The sequence below is a fragment of the Mandrillus leucophaeus genome, unplaced genomic scaffold, assembly GCF_000951045.1.
Source record: "Mandrillus leucophaeus isolate KB7577 unplaced genomic scaffold, Mleu.le_1.0 Scaffold190, whole genome shotgun sequence".
NCBI classification, from domain to species: Eukaryota; Metazoa; Chordata; class Mammalia; order Primates; family Cercopithecidae; genus Mandrillus; species Mandrillus leucophaeus.
The window spans coordinates 1,979,194-1,994,810 of record NW_012101921.1 but is presented as its reverse complement, the minus strand read 5'-3'; the positions used below and the strand labels follow the sequence as shown (position 1 = coordinate 1,994,810).

General features: G+C 42.3%; 1 protein-coding gene and 1 pseudogene across 1 annotated transcript in view; both read left to right on the top strand.

The window, feature by feature from the left end:
• The window catches only part of KCNG3 (potassium channel, voltage gated modifier subfamily G, member 3), a 68,628-nt gene that overhangs the window by 29,826 nt on the left and 23,185 nt on the right, over positions 1 to 15,617 (top strand). The gene's annotated exons all lie outside the window — the stretch shown is intronic.
• The window catches only part of LOC105538367, a 14,905-nt pseudogene continuing 9,761 nt past the window's right edge, over positions 10,474 to 15,617 (top strand).

The window sequence follows — 15,617 nt, the reverse complement described above, 5'->3', positions numbered from 1 at the left end:
AGTGATCCAGCCGCCTCTGCCTCCCAAAGTGGTGGGATTACAGGTATGAGCCACCGCGCCTGGCCTAACCTGAATAATTTATTTAAATGTTGGTGCTAAGCCATTACAGCAAATGCTCTGAAGATTTTTTTTCTAATATAAGTGTTGAAAATAAAGCAAAATTTAAACATTTAAAAACTGAATTCCTTATGCCAATCAAAATGTGTTTTTCTTGACTACATCTATCAAAAACCTAAGAAGCAGAACAAATCAATCTGTGAAATAAAGCAAACATATGCTTTATAGCCAGGCATGCTGGCTCACTCCTGTAATCCCAGCACTTTGGGAGGCTGAGGCAGGCAGATCACTTGAGGTCAGGAGTTAGAGACCAGCCTGGCCAACGTGGTGAAAACCTATCTTTACTAAAAATACAAAAATTAGTCAGGCATGGTGGTGCGTGCCTGTAGTCCCAGCTACTCAAGAGGCTGAGGCAGGAGAATCACTTGAACCTGGGAGGCTGGGGTTGCGGTGAGCTGAAGTCGCGCCATTGAACTCCAGCCTGGGAGACAGAGTGAGACACAGAGTAAGACTCTGTCTCAAAACAACAACAACAAAAAAAAAAACAAAAAAAACCCAACACATGCTTTACAAAGGTAGAAGAGGAAATTACACATAAAAGTCATTATAAAGTCTTTCAGGCATATAAAAAACAATAGATGATAACACAATGAACACCTGTTTACCCACTACCCAATTCAAGAAACAGAACATTACAAATATCACTGAGGGCCGGGCGTGGTGGCTAACACCTGTAATCAAGCACTTTGGGAGGCCGAGGTGGGCAGATCAAGAGGTCAGGAGATGGAGACCATCCTGGCTAACACGGTGAAACCCCGTCTCTACTAAAAAATACAAAAAAATTAGCTAGGCGTAGTGGTGGGCGCCTGTAGTCCCAGCTACTCGGGAGGCTGAGGCAGGAGAATGGAGTGAACCCAGGAAGCGAAGCTTGCAGTGAGCCGAGATTGCGCCACTCCACTCCATCCTCAGCGACAGAGCAAGACTCCGTCTCAAAAAATATCTTTGAGTCTGTAATCCCAGCACTTTGGGAGGCCGAGGCGGGTGGATCACCCGAGGTCAATAGTTTGAGACCAGCCTGGGCAACATGGTAAAACTCTGTCTTTACCAAAAAATACAAAAATTAGCTGGGCGTTTTGGCACATGCCTGTAGTCCCAGCTACTGGGGAGGCTGAGGTGGGAGAATCGCGGGAACCCAAGAGGCAGAGGTTGCAGTAGGCTGAGATCGTGCCAGTGCACTCCAGCCTGGGCGACAGCATGAGTCCTTGTCTCAAAAGGACTCCTGGTACTCAAGGTACTGAGTACCTCTTTCCCAGTGAAATCCCTTCATTTTCCACAGAAAGTGGCACTCTCTTGACTTTGATGTTATTCCCATATACTTAAAAATACATTTAATATATGATTATGTACTCAAAATATAGCATTGTTTTACATAAACTGTTTTTATAAATGGTGTAATCAGTGGAGTCCGCAGCTTGCCTTTTTAGTTCAACTTCATGTTCATGTTTGATTTCTATGGCTGTAGCCCTTGCATTTTAACTGTAATGTAGTAGGCATTGATTTATTTGTTCTTTTGTTCATAGAAATTTTGCTATTACTGTAGTGCTGCAATGGATAGTTTTGTTTGTGTCTCAGTGCACATGTTGGAGACTTTCTTTAATGCATCTACCTAGGATTGGAGTTGCTGTATTGAAAAGTATGCACATCTCTCCTCGATGTTGCTAAATAGCTCTCCAGAGTAGTTCTTTTTTTTTTTTTTTTTGAGGCGGAGTCTTCACTCTGTCGCCCAGGCTGGAGTGCAGTGGCACCATCTCGGCTCACTGCAAGCTCCGCCTCCCGGGTTCGCGCCATTCTCCTGCCTCAGCCTCCCGAGTAGCTGGGACTACAGGCGCCCGCCACCGCGCCCGGCTAATTTTTTGTATTTTTTAGTAGAGACGGGGTTTCACCGTGTTAGCCAGGACGGTCTCGATCTCCTGACCTCGTGATCTGAATTATATTCTTAACAGTAGTGAGTAGAAGTCCTGTTGCTCAACATCCTTGCCATTTCTACATGTCGTCAGACTTTAACACTTTGCTAATCTGGTAGATATGAAATATATCTTGCTTTTTTCTTTTTTCTTTCTTTCTTTTTCTTTTTTCTTTTTCTTTTTCTTTTTTTTTTTTTTGAAATACAGGGTCTTGCTGTGTCACTTAGGCTGGAGTGCAGTGGTGCAGTCATGGCTTACTGCAGCCTCAACCTCCTGGACTAAAGCAATTCTCCCACCTCAGTCTCCCAAAGTGCTAGGATTACAAGCATGAGCCACTGCACCCAGCCTCATGTCTGGCTTCATTTGATCAGCATAATGTTTAAAAACATTTGTCTGCATGTTGTTTGTATTGTCTATTCCTTTTTTAAAATTCGAGATATAATTCACATAACAAAATTTACCATTTCAAGTATGCAATTTGGTGGCTTTTATGATTGCACTACATTGTACAACTATCATCAGTATTCCAGAACATTTTCATCACCCCAAAAAGAAACCTACTTGTTAGTAGTCATACCCTGTTCCCCCTCCTCGCATACCCTGACAACCATCTGCTCTCTATCTCCATGGCTTTGCCTATTCTGGACATTTCATATGAATACAGTTATACAACATGGATCCTTTTGTGTCTGGCTACTTTCACTTAGTTTATTATCAAGATTCATCCATGTGGTATTTCATTCCTTTTATGATTGGATAATATATTGTATGGTTATATAACATTTTGTTTACCCATTCATCAGTTGAATATTTGTATTGTTTTTACTTTTTGATTATTATGACTGCTATAAACATTTGTGTCCAAATTTGTGTGTTAATGTGTGTGTTTGTGTGTGTATATATATACATATATATATATACATTTTTTTGAGACAGTCTCACTCTGTTGCCCAGACTGAAGTGCAGTGGCACGATCATAGCGCACTGCAGCCTTGAAGCCCTGGGCTCAAGTGATCCTCTAGCCTCAGCTTTCCAAGTAGCTGGTGCTACAGGCATTTACCACCACTCCTGGCTAATTTAAACATTTTTTGTAGAGTTAGGATCTCACTGTGTTGCCCAGGCTGGTCTCGATCCTCAAGCGATCCTTCCACTTTTGCCTCCCAAAGCGCTGGGATTACAGGTGTGAGAGCCACCCTACCTGGCCCCCTCCCACTTTTTTTTTTTGTTTTGAGACAAGGTCTTGTTCTGTTGCCCAGGCTGGAGTGCAGTGACGTGACCATGGCTCACTGCAGCCTCAGCCTCCCACGTCAACCTCCTGAGTACCTGGGACTACAGACATACGCAACCACGCCTGGCTAATTTTTGTATTTTTTTTTGTAGAGACAGGGTCCCACTATGTTCCCCAGGCTGGTTTCAAACTCCTGGGCTCAAGCCATCTGCCTGCCTCAGCCTCCCAAAGTGCTGGGATTACAGTTGTGAGCCACCACGCCTGATCCTGACTTTCCTTTTTCTTAATGGTTGATTATACATCCTAGGTACTGATTGTACATTGCAGGTATCTTCTTTTATTTATTTATTTTAAAATATCTGTAGAAACAGGGTCTTACTGTGTTGCCCAGGCTGGTCTCGAACTCCTGCAGTCCTCCTGTACTGACCTCGAAGTGTCTGGATTACAGGCATGAGCTACCATGCCTGACTGCAAGTATCCTTCTGACTGTGGCTGGTATTTTTACTTTGTTTATGGTGTTTTGAGGCTTATAGAATCTGTACATTTAAAAAAAATTTAAACAGTTATTTTATTGCTTGAGTACATAGACAAATTTATGCGACGAGGACAGAGGCTGTAGATGACTCATATTTCCAATTGGGAGGGAGGACTCGCTTTGTCTTATAATATCAAGCCAAATGGTGAATCAAACTCAGAATCAGAATTTAGCATCCTTATCCTTTCTGTTCCTCTCAAGATGCTTTTGAACAGTGACTGCTTTCTTAATTAAATGGTAGAGATCTTCAGGGAGATGAGGAGCAAGTCCTTTGGACTTAAGAATTCTTAAGATTTTATTGCCTGTCACAAAACGTACTTGTGCAACACCATGTGAGTCTCTCCGGATCACACTGATTTGTGAAGGAGTCAGGCCTTGTTGGCCAGTTTGTAAGTCTCCTTCATTTCATCAGATGTCAGCTTCAGCCAAGTGGTGATGCTGCAGAGATAGGGCAGAGCCAACTGGGACAGGCCCTTCCTGGGAGCATGCATGCAACCCATGATGGCAGCAGTCAGGCAGCTAAAGGAAGAAGCTGTACATTTTAACAGACAAATTTATCAATTGTTTTCTTTATGATTGGTGTGATTTTTAACTTATCTGAGAAAACATCCGATATTGTCTCCAAGATCATAAAGATTCTTTCATGTTTTCGTTAAAGTTTTAAATATATTTATAAATAATTAACTTTTACATTTCAAATTGAGTCTTTAGTCCACCTATAATTATTATGTGAGGAATTTAATTTTATTCATGTGGATAACACTTTCCTCAGCACTACAGAATAGTCCAGTATGTACTTCACTAATCTGAAGAGCCTCATTTGCCATATATCTTGTTTCTCTGGGCATGCGGATCTACTTCTAGGTCCACTATCCTGTTTTGTTTTTTTTTTTTTTTTTTTTTTTTGAGACAGAGTCTTGCTTTGTTACCCAGGCTGGAGTGCAATGGCGCGATCTTGGCTCACTGCAACCTCTGCCTCCTGGGTTCAAGTGATTCTTCTGCCTCAGCCTCCTGAGTGAATGGGATTACAGGTGCGCACCACCACGCCTGGCTAATTTTTGTATTTTCAGTAGAGACGGGGTTTCCCCATGTTGGTCAGGCTAGTCTCCAACTCCTGACCTCAGGTGATCCAGCCGGCTCGGCTTGCCAGGGTGCTGGGATTACAGGTGTGAGCCACCGGGCCCAGCCCACCATCTTATTAATTCCAGCATCAACACTATACTGTCTTAATTACTGAAATATAATCAGCTTATTATTTTCCATGAAAACCCTTCTTGGGAATTTTGATCACATTACACTAAAATTTTTTGCATTAAATTTATGGATTAATTTGGAGAGTTGGCTTTTTTGTTTTTTTGAGATGGATCTCACTCTGTCGCCCAGGCTGTAGTGCAGTGGCACAATGTTGGCTCACTGAAACCTCCACCTCCCAGGTTCAAGCAATTCTCTGTCTCAGCCTCCCAAGTAGTTGAGATTACAGGCATCTGCTACCACGCCCAGCTTTTTTTTTTTTTTTTTTTTGTATTTTTAGTAGAGACGGGGTTTCACCATCTTGGCCAGGTTGGTGTTGAACTCCTGACCTCGTGATCCATCCACCTCAGCCTCCCAAAGTGCTGATATTACAGGCGTGAGACACTGTGCCCAGCCTGAGAGTTGGCATTTTTACATTATTTAGTTTTATTATCCATGAACATAGTATATAATTCCACTTACTCTACTATTCTTTAATGTCTTTCAATAAAGTTTTATTATTTTCATCTAAAAATTATCTTATATCTTTTGTTAGATTTATATCTAGGTGCCTTACAACTTGTGTTGCTATTGCTAATTATATCCTTTATAAAAATTACAATTTCTGCCTTTTGCTGATATAGCTGTATAGTTGATTTTGTACCTTCATCTTACTTGTAGCAGTATAGACTGTTCCTAATTTATGATGGTTCAATTTAAGATTTTTTGATTTTATGATGAGTTTATTGGAATTTAACTTCATTGTATGTCAAAGAGCACCTATACTTTTCATTTATTCTAATAATTCAAAGGGTCTGTTTTTGTTGTACTGTAAACAGTGATACTATCTGGAAATAAAGACGGTCTTTGCAACCTTTATAATACTTTTGTCTTGCTGCAGTGGTTAAACCCTCTAGAATTGTACTGATGAGAAATGGTGACAGCTGGCATTCTTGTCTTTTTATTTTTATTTTAAAATGCATTTTTGGATCACATTTGCTAATTTATGTAGAATTTTTGCATCTGTGTTTCTAAGTGAGATTGGCCTACAGTTTTTCTCTCTTATACTGTCTGGGTTTGGTATCAAGATTTCAGTAACTTATTTATTTATTTATTTATTTTTTGAGACAGGGTCTCATTCTGTCACCCAGGCTGGTGTGCAGTGGCATGATAATGGCTCACTGCAGCATCAACCTCTCTAGGCTCAGGTGATCCTCCCACCTTAGCTCCCCAGTAGCTAGGCTACAGGTGCATGCTACCATGCCTGGCTAATTTTTATATTTTTTGAAGAGACAAGAGTTTAGCTATGTTGTCCAGGCTGGTCTTGAACTCCTGGGCTCAAGCAGTCTGCCTGCCTTGGCCTCCCAAAGTGCTGAGATTACAGCCTTCACACCTGGCCATGATTTCGCTAACTTTTTTTTTTTTTTTGAAACAGAGTCTCACTCTGTCACCCAGGCTGGAGTGCAGTGGCACGATTTCAGTTCACTGTAACCTCCACCTCCTGGATTCAAGCAATTCTTCTGCCTTAGCCTCCCGAGTAGCTGGGATTACAGGCATGCGCCACCATGCCTGGCTCATTTTTGTATTTTTAGTAGAGACTGGTTTTCACCATGTTGGCCAGGCTGGTCTTGCACTCCTGACCTCAAGTTATCCGCCCACCTTGGCCTCCCAAAGTGCTGGGATTACAGGTGTGAGCTGCTGTGCCTGGCCTTTCACTGACTTTTTAAAATGAGCTGGTGACTGCTTTTTTAATTATTTGGGATAGTGTTATATAAAATAGGGGTTATGCATGCTTGGTATTTGATAGAACTTGCCTGTAAAATCATCTGGACCTGGTGTGCATCTTTTGGTGAATAGATGTCAAAGTGTAGATTCAATTTTTTTCATGATTTTAGGACCATTCAGTTTTTCCAGTTATTCAAAAACTGCAAATTTTGGTCTGATTCATTTTTCTGGAAAATTTTCCATTTCACCTAAATTTTCGCATTTATCTTCACAGAGTGGTTTAATGTATTTTTATGTTTTTATAAAAGGTCTGTTTTTGGCTGGGCGCAGTGGCTTATGCCTGTAATCTCAGCACCTTAGGAGGCCGAGGCAGGCGGATCACCTGAGGTCAGGAGTTGGAGACCAGCCCAGTCAACATGTTGAAACTCTGTCTCTACTAAAAATACAAAAATTAGCCAGATGTGGTGGTGGGTGCCTGTAATCCCAGCTACTAGGGAGGCTGAGGCAGGAGAATCACTTGAACCCAGGTGGCGGAGGTTGCAGTGAGCAGAGATCGCACCACTGCACTCCAGCTTGGGTGACAGAGCGAGACTCCGCCTCAGAAAAAAAGGGAAAAGTATTTGCGGTTTTTGCTACTAATCCTCATGGCAAAAACCACAATTAACTTTTGTACCAATTTACCATTCTGTAGTCCCACCAAGAGTATACAGTTGTGTAACGTCGGGAGATGCTTAGGAGATTTCCTTGCTCTGTGAACATCGTAGAGCATCCTCATACAAACCTAGATGGTACTGCCTGCTACATACCTCACCACTTAGGTTGTATGGTGTAGCCTGTTGCTCCTAGGCCACGCACTTATGCAGAATCTACTGAATACTGTAGGCAGTTATAACACAGTGGTAAATACTTGTGTATTGCATTTCTTTTTTTTTTTGAAACAGAGTCTCTGTCACTGAGGCTGGAGTGCAGTGACACACGATCTTGGCTTACTGCAACCTTTGCCTCCTGATTTCAAACGATTCTTCTGCCTCAGCTTCCCGAGTAGCTGGGATTACAGGCAGGCACCACCATGCCTGACTAATTTTTGTATTTTTGTTAGAGACAGGGTTTCACCATGTTGACCAGGCTGGTCTCGAACTCCTGACCTCAGATGATCTGCCTATCTCGGCCTCCCAAGGTGTTGGGATTACAGGTGTGAGCCATTGTGCCTGGCCTATTTGTGTATTTAAACATACCTAAACAGAGAAAAGGTATAGTAAAAATGCAGTATTATAATCTCATGGAACTACTGTCATACATACAATCCATTGTTGACAGAAATGTCTTTATGTGGTGTATGACTATATACGGTTTCAGTTACTTCACAAACTCGGTGTTACTGGTTTTGCAAATTTTAGTTATTCTGTCTGGAGTGTAGTAATATCTCATTGTGGTTTTAATTTCTCTGATGGCAAAGAGTTGATCATCGTTTTCATTAGCTTATTGGCTTTTTACATAATTTATTATGTGAAATGTTTGTCCACATAGCCTATTTTTTTAAAAAATGAGTTTTTTTGCTATTGAGTTTTAGGAGTTCTTTGTACAATCTGGATACTAGTCCTTTGTCAGATAAATATGTTGTGAATATTTTCCTCTAATTTCTGGTTTGCCTATTCATTTTCTTTTTTTTTTTTTTTTCTTTTTGAGGCGGAGTCTCGCTCTGTCGCCCAGGCTGGAGTGCAGTGGCGCGATCTCGGCTCACTGCAAGCTCCACCTCCCGGGTTCACGCCATTCTCCCGCCTCAGCCTCCCGAGTAGCTGGGACTACAGGCGCCCGCCACCACGCCCGGCTAGTTTTTTGTATTTTTAGTAGAGACGGGGTTTCACCATGTTAGCCAGGATGGTCTTGATCTCCTGATTTCGTGATCCACCCGCCTCGGCCTCCCAAAGTGCTGGGATTACAGGCTTGAGCCACTGCGCCCGGCCTGCCTATTCATTTTCTTAGTGGTGTCTTTTACTATACTAAAGTTTTAAATTTTGGTGAAGTCTAATTTATCAGTATTTTCCTTCATGATTACTACTTTTTGTGCTGTATATAAAAAAGTTTGCCTACTTTCTTAGTCACAAACATTACTCCTATGTTTTCTTCTAAAATCTTTATAGGTTGAGCACAATGGCTCACTCCTGTAATCCCAGCACTTTGGGAGGCTGAGGTGGGTGGATCACCTGAGTCCAGGAGTTCAAGACCACCCTGGGCAACATGGCGAAATCCCATCTCCACTAAAAATACAAAAACTGATTGGGTGTGGTGGTGCACACCTGTATTCCCAGCTACTTGGGAGACTAAAGTGGGAGGATCACCTGAGCCTGGGAGGTAGAGGCTGCAGTGAGCCGTGATCGTGCCACTGCACTCCAGCCTGAGCAACAGAGCCAAACCCTGTTTCAAAAAAAAGAAAGAAAGAAAGAAGGAAGGAAGGAACGAAGAAAGGAAGGAAGAAAGGAAGGAAGGAGGGAAGGAAGGAAAAAGGAAAGAAATTAAATACTCTTAAAAAAATAAAATCTTAAAGTTTTCACTTTTACATTTAGTACTGCACTCATTCTCATTAATTTTTGTGTGTGGTATGAAGTAAGGATAGTAATGCGTTATCTCTAATTGTTATTTTTTAAATCAATACACCAAATATATCATTTTGTCCTAAATATTCCATTAGACTGATAAAACAGTTGAACTCTCTAACGATAAAATTTATTGTACCATTAATTTAGTCCAACAACATGTTTTCTGAGTACCTCTTAAGTGCCATGATTAGGCAATATAGTGTTTTGTTGTTGTTTTGTTTTGTTTTTGTTTTTTTAAAGACACACAGCCCCTCTTGCTTCCTAGCTGGAGAGACAGACAGCTAAATGTACAACCACTATATGATGTGCTATGTGCACTGCTAGAGATAAGCACTGGCTGCTGTAGGAACACCAGGGAGAAACTCAGCCATGCTAGTGGACCTAAGATAAGGATTCCCTGGGGTGGTGATGCTTGAGCTCAGACTTGAAGGCCTGGTTGATGTTGGCCAAGAAGGGGAGGGTAGATGTGCAAAGGCAAGAGGCGTGAGAAGACTGGGAACTGTGTTACTTTCCATTAGTTGGAGCAGATGGTACAAGGCGGAGAGTGGCAGATCTGAAGCCTTGGATGATAACTCATGAATTTTAGCTCTTATCTGTGGAGAGTTAGGAGTCAGCAATACCTCAGTACTCGGATTATTTGAGTATTGCTGCTTTTAATACTGCGAATGTTTTTGTATTCATGGCTATAGATTAAAACACTTAGCTTATTGTTTCAGGAAGACCTTATAGGCTAGATACTTTGAAATATCCCTACTTTGATTAAATCTTTTGTTTTGGCTGGGCTCAGTGGCTCATGGTCTGTAATCCGAGCACTTTGGGAGGCCAAGGCAGGTGGATCACTTGAGGCCAGCAGTTCTAGACCAACCTGGGCAACTTGTTTTAATGTACATATTGGAAACTTTTTGAGCGTAGAAGTATCATTGTCCTGATGTTTGCAGTGAGTACCTAGTTAAGTAAAAATAATCTGAGTTGAGCACTGGACAAATTAGTTACCTGTGGTTAGGAAATAGCAAATAATGATATCAGCATGAACTACTTTACTTTTCAAAAATGTCATTTGTTGAGGCAGCCCCCGCTGCAGCCACCACCAAGCCCGCCGCCACCACTGAGCCCGCTGCCACCGCCTCTGAGCAGAAGATGGTTATGCCTCCCACGTACGCTGAACTTGGCAAATCTGCCAGGGATGTGTTCACCAAGGGCTATGGATTTGGCTTAGTAAAACTTGATTTGAAAACAAAATCTGAGAATGGATTGGAATTTACAAACTCAGGCTCAGCCCAACACTGAGGCCACCAAGGTGACTGGCAGCCTGTGAACCAAGTACAGATGGACCAGATATGACCTGACGATTACGGAGAAATGAAACACCACACACTGGGCACCGAGATTGCATGGAGGATCAGCTTGCATGTGGACTGAAGCTGACCTTCGATTCATCACTTCTCACCTAACGCTGGGGGGAGAAAAATGCTAAAATCGAAACCCGCTATAGGCAGGAGCATATCAACCTGGGTTGCACTGTGGATTTTGACATCGCTGGACCTTCAATCTGGGGTGCTCTAGTGCTGGGTTATGAGGGCTGACTGGCTGGCTACTGGATGAATTTTGAGACTGCAGAGTTTTAAGAGACCCAGAGGAACTTTACTCTTGGCTACAAGACTGATGAATTACAGCTTCATACTTATGTGAATGACAGGGCAGATTTTGGCACCTCTGTTTCCCAGAGGTGAATAAGAAGTTGGAGACTGCTGTTAAGCTTGCCTGGACATCAGGAAACAGTAACACTCACTTCAGAACAGCAGGCAAGTATCAGATGGACCCTGATGCCTGCTTCTTGGTTAAAGTGTACAACCCTAGCCTGACAGGTTTAGGATAGACTCAGATCATAAAGCCAAGTATGAAGCTGATGCTGTCAGCTCAACTGGATGGCAAGAACGTCCATGCTGGTGGCCATGAGCTTGGTTTAGGACTAGAATTTCAAGCACAAACGAATACTGTACAGTTGTTTAATTTTAACTATTTTGCAGTATAGCTACCTTCAGAATTTAATGTATCTTTTAACATATATCTGAGATGCAAGTATTGCTAAATTTCATGCTAGACCTCCAGGTTAAAGATGATTCAAAAAGAGTGCTACCTTTTCAGAGATACAGAAGAAACCCAATTCCAAAAAAGGTCCTTTTAGCTGTAGACTTGGGGGGAATTTGGTAGCCCTTCTAGAGATGCCAGGCTTTAAAAAAATCTAGAAATGGCTGCAAGTGGAAGCTGATTATGTATAGGCACTTTGTAAATTTGTATTGAATAAATGAATGAAACTGTAACTTTCTGATAATTGAACCTTGGTTTCCTAACCCCAGTTGATGAGAGGCTCATTGCATCATGGTGTGTACAAATTCACCTGACAAAGACTTTTTTATTTTATTTTATTTATTTATTTATTTTTGAGACAGAGTCTCACTCTGTCGCCCAGGCTGGAGTGCAGTGCTGTGCTCTCAACTCACTGCAACCTCCGCCTCCTGGGTTCAAGTGATTCTTGTGCCTCAGCCTCTCCAGTAGCTAGGATTACAGGCACATGCCACCATGCCCTGCTAATTTTTGTATTTGTAGTAGAGACGGGGTTTAAACATGTTGACCAGGCTATTCTCCAACTCCTGACCTCAAGTGATCCAAAGTGCTGGGATTACAGGCGTGAGCCACCGCACCCGGTTAAGGGACCTTTTTAGACAGATCTTCATGACCTGTTTCCATCCCAGTCCTTCATCACCTCTCTTATACCAAAAGGTCTGCAGGGCGTGACAGCTGCTTCTGTTGTACCATTTTGGGGTGGAGAGGGTGGATCTGATGAAGCCAGTAATTCAGTACTGAATTCCTTCTTGTGTTGTGCTTTTTGGCCCTTGCACCAGAGTATGAAATAGCTTCCAGGAGCTCTAGCTATAAGCTGGGGAGAGGTTGTGTGATTGTAATCACATGGTGACAACACTTAGAATCTAAATTGGACTTCTGTTGCATTCTCACCACTCAATTTATTTTTTAGCAGTTTAATGGGTACATTTTAGAGTCATATTGTGTGGAATTAGATCCTCCCCTTCAAGTGCTGTAATTAACATCACTTAAAATAAAACTTGAATAAAATATTGAAACCTCAAAAAATTAAAAATGTCATTTGTTGATATTCATCTTCCCAAGTTGTTCTGTAGACAAAAACTATCTTGAAGCAAAAATGGTAAAATACTCTTAAATAAAAGCATTGTTACCACTTTTTGTAAGATGATCTTGTTTGAAGAGGTAGATCTTGATATCCTTTCCAGTCTCATAATTCTTTTACTAATGAATGGCCAGTTAAATAAAAAAGGAATAGAACCCACATGGTAGTCATATATGGAATAGGAACAGATTATTGAGATTGATCTTCTTGTAGCATTATTTAAGCAAATACATGTACGCTGGGGTAGTGGTGAAGGTGCAGGAAGGGATTGTGGCACCTGAAGATTAAGGGGGCCCACCCAGAGTGGAGAGTGTGGGGCTGGGGACCACAGGTGATGTCAGGCCTGAGTTTCTGCTGCTGTCATCTCTGGAAAGTTTTTAGCAGCGAGTGTCAGAACCACAGATTTTTGATCCCTTTGCCTGTGTGCATACATCCCCTACAGCAGGGCAGTCTTCTGAAAACACACTCCCTGGCTCTGGTGAAGAGAAGCGCATCCTGATTTCTGGGTCAGTCAGAAAGAGATGATGTCTCTGACTCTCAAGAGCCTCAGGCAAGGCACACACAGAAATACCTCTGGTTTGTCCACGGAGCGGGTTCGGAGCTAAGGGAAAAGCAGCCCAAGCCCTCTATTAGAGGGTAATGAACATGAACACTGATACATGGGATGGATGAAATTCTTTGTGTAAATTAGCTCCTAGAAGATGATGTCTACCTTTTTATCAGTTAAGAAAATCAAAGGACTAGTCAGAGGGGCCATTTTTTGTAGTAAGATATTTTGAGGTGCCTTTTGTTTTCTTCACTTGCCGTTCCATTTAGGGGAAGCCTAAAACACTGGGCACTGGCCCAGTGTCGCGCACCTGTTTAATCTATGTAGGGCATCTGCTCACATCCGTGTTTTGTTTTGTTAACTTTTTAAATGTAATTGTTTTCACTTCATCAGGTATCTGGCACTTTCCTGATTTTGCTTGTGCTGGTCTTTCATGCCAAATTAAATTGCCACTTTCTCAAAGAAGCCTTCCGTCATCTCCCAGATGAAGAAAAACTTATCTTCTTCTGAACTTAACACACATCAATTATAGCTTTTATTACTTTCTACATTCTATTTTTGAGTTTTTAAGGATAGGTTTGTTGTTAGGGAGGGTATATCTTACCCTTTGCTGGGTTGCAAATTTTCAGTCTGTTTTATCTTCTTTTTAAAATCCTTTTATTTTGAAATGATTGAACAATTATTAATTAATTAATTTGCCTATTTATATTTAGAGACAGAGTCTTGCTTTGTTGCCCAGGCTGGAATGCAGTGGTACAATCATGACTCACTGCAGCCTCAAACTCCTGGGTACAGGCAATTCTCCCACCTCCTGAGTAGCTAGGGCTACAGGCATGCGCTATCATGCCTGCTATTTTTTTTTTGTAGAGATGGGGGTCTCGCTATGTTGTCCATGCTGGTCTCGTACTCCTGGCTTCAAGAAGTCCTCCCATCTCAGCCTCCCAAAGTGCTGGGATTACAGATGTGAGCCACTTTGCCTGGCTTGAAATAGTTTTACACTCACAAGAAGTTGCAAAAACAGCACAGAGAGTTCGGTTTTACCCTTCATCTGGTTTCCCCAGTGATAACATCTTTTTTTTTTTGAGATGGGGTCTTGCTCTGTTGCCCAGGCTGGAGTGCAGTGATGCGATCTCGGCTCACTGCAAGCTCTGCCTCCCAGCTTCACACCATTCTCCCACCTCAGCCTCCTGAGTAGCTGGGACTACAGGTGTCTGCCACTATGCCTGGCTAATTTTTTGTATTTTTAGTAGAGACAGGGTTTCACCATGTTAGCCAGGATGGTCTCCATCTCCTGACCTCTTGATCTGCCTGCCTCGTCCTCCCAAAGTGCTGGGATTACAGGTGTCAGCCACTGCACCCAGCTGATAACATCTTACATAACTATGCTTAAGTTCTATCTTTAATTTATCTTTATACACCTCTCTGTGGCCTGACATACAGTAGGCACTCACTCATGAGCTTTGTTGCATGATGAATGAATTAATGGGCTCCATGGGCTTACAGCCACATCCAGGTTAATATGTCATCCCATCCTGACTCCAGGACATTGCATCATCCTGGCTACAAGTGACCTGTCTCAGGAGACTCAGACTGAAGCCATGCACATTTCGTGCCTCCTTTGTGCACATTAGTTGACTTGCCAGGCAGGGCGGGTGAGAAAGGACTCTGGGATAAATGCACAATCTGAGATTTATTTCAAAATAGGACATGAGGGAAGTAGATGAGGGTGTGGAGTGGGGCGGAACTGGCTTTGGGCCGATGGTGAATGGGCCTGGGTATTTGGGGGGTCATAATACCATAATACCATTCTGTCTTCTCTCTCTCTCTCTTTTTTTTTTTTTTTTTTTGAGACGGAGTTCTGCTCTTGTTGCCCAGTCTGGAGTGCAGTGGCGCCATCTTGGCTCACTGTAACCTTCACATTCCGGGTTCAAGCTATTCTCCTGCCTAAGCCTCCCGAGTATCTGGGATTACAGGCACGTGCCACCACGCCCAGCTAATTTTGTATTTTTAGTAGAGTCGGGGTTTCACCATGTTGGTCGGGCTTGTCTCGAACTCCTGACCTCAGGTAATCCACCCACCTTGGCCTCCCAAAGTGCTGGGATTTCAGGCGTCCGGCCATTCTGTCTTCTCTTGTGTGTTGAATGGTCTCAGTTCTTCATCTCTAAAGGTTTAAGAAACAGAAGCCTACCACAATGACATAATATCAAAACTGTTTCTTCCTGAGGTTCTTGTGTTTGTTTTTTTTTAAGTAATGGGGTCTCCTATGTTGCTTCTTTCTGAGGTTTTAGAGTCTGTCTCTACAAACTCACACTAGCGGGACAGAGCTCCTTGCAAGACAGTACCTCAGGCTACACTGCAGACACTACAATGCACTTAAGTCATGTATTTGGGTTGAATATTGAATTATGCCAAAAGGAGTTGAAGAAGATAAGGGTTATTTGTAGTAATTGCCTGTAATTTTTCACAGAAACACACTTTGGTGGAGATTTATGTATGATGGATAGCGTGTCTTAGCAGGACAGGTATTGT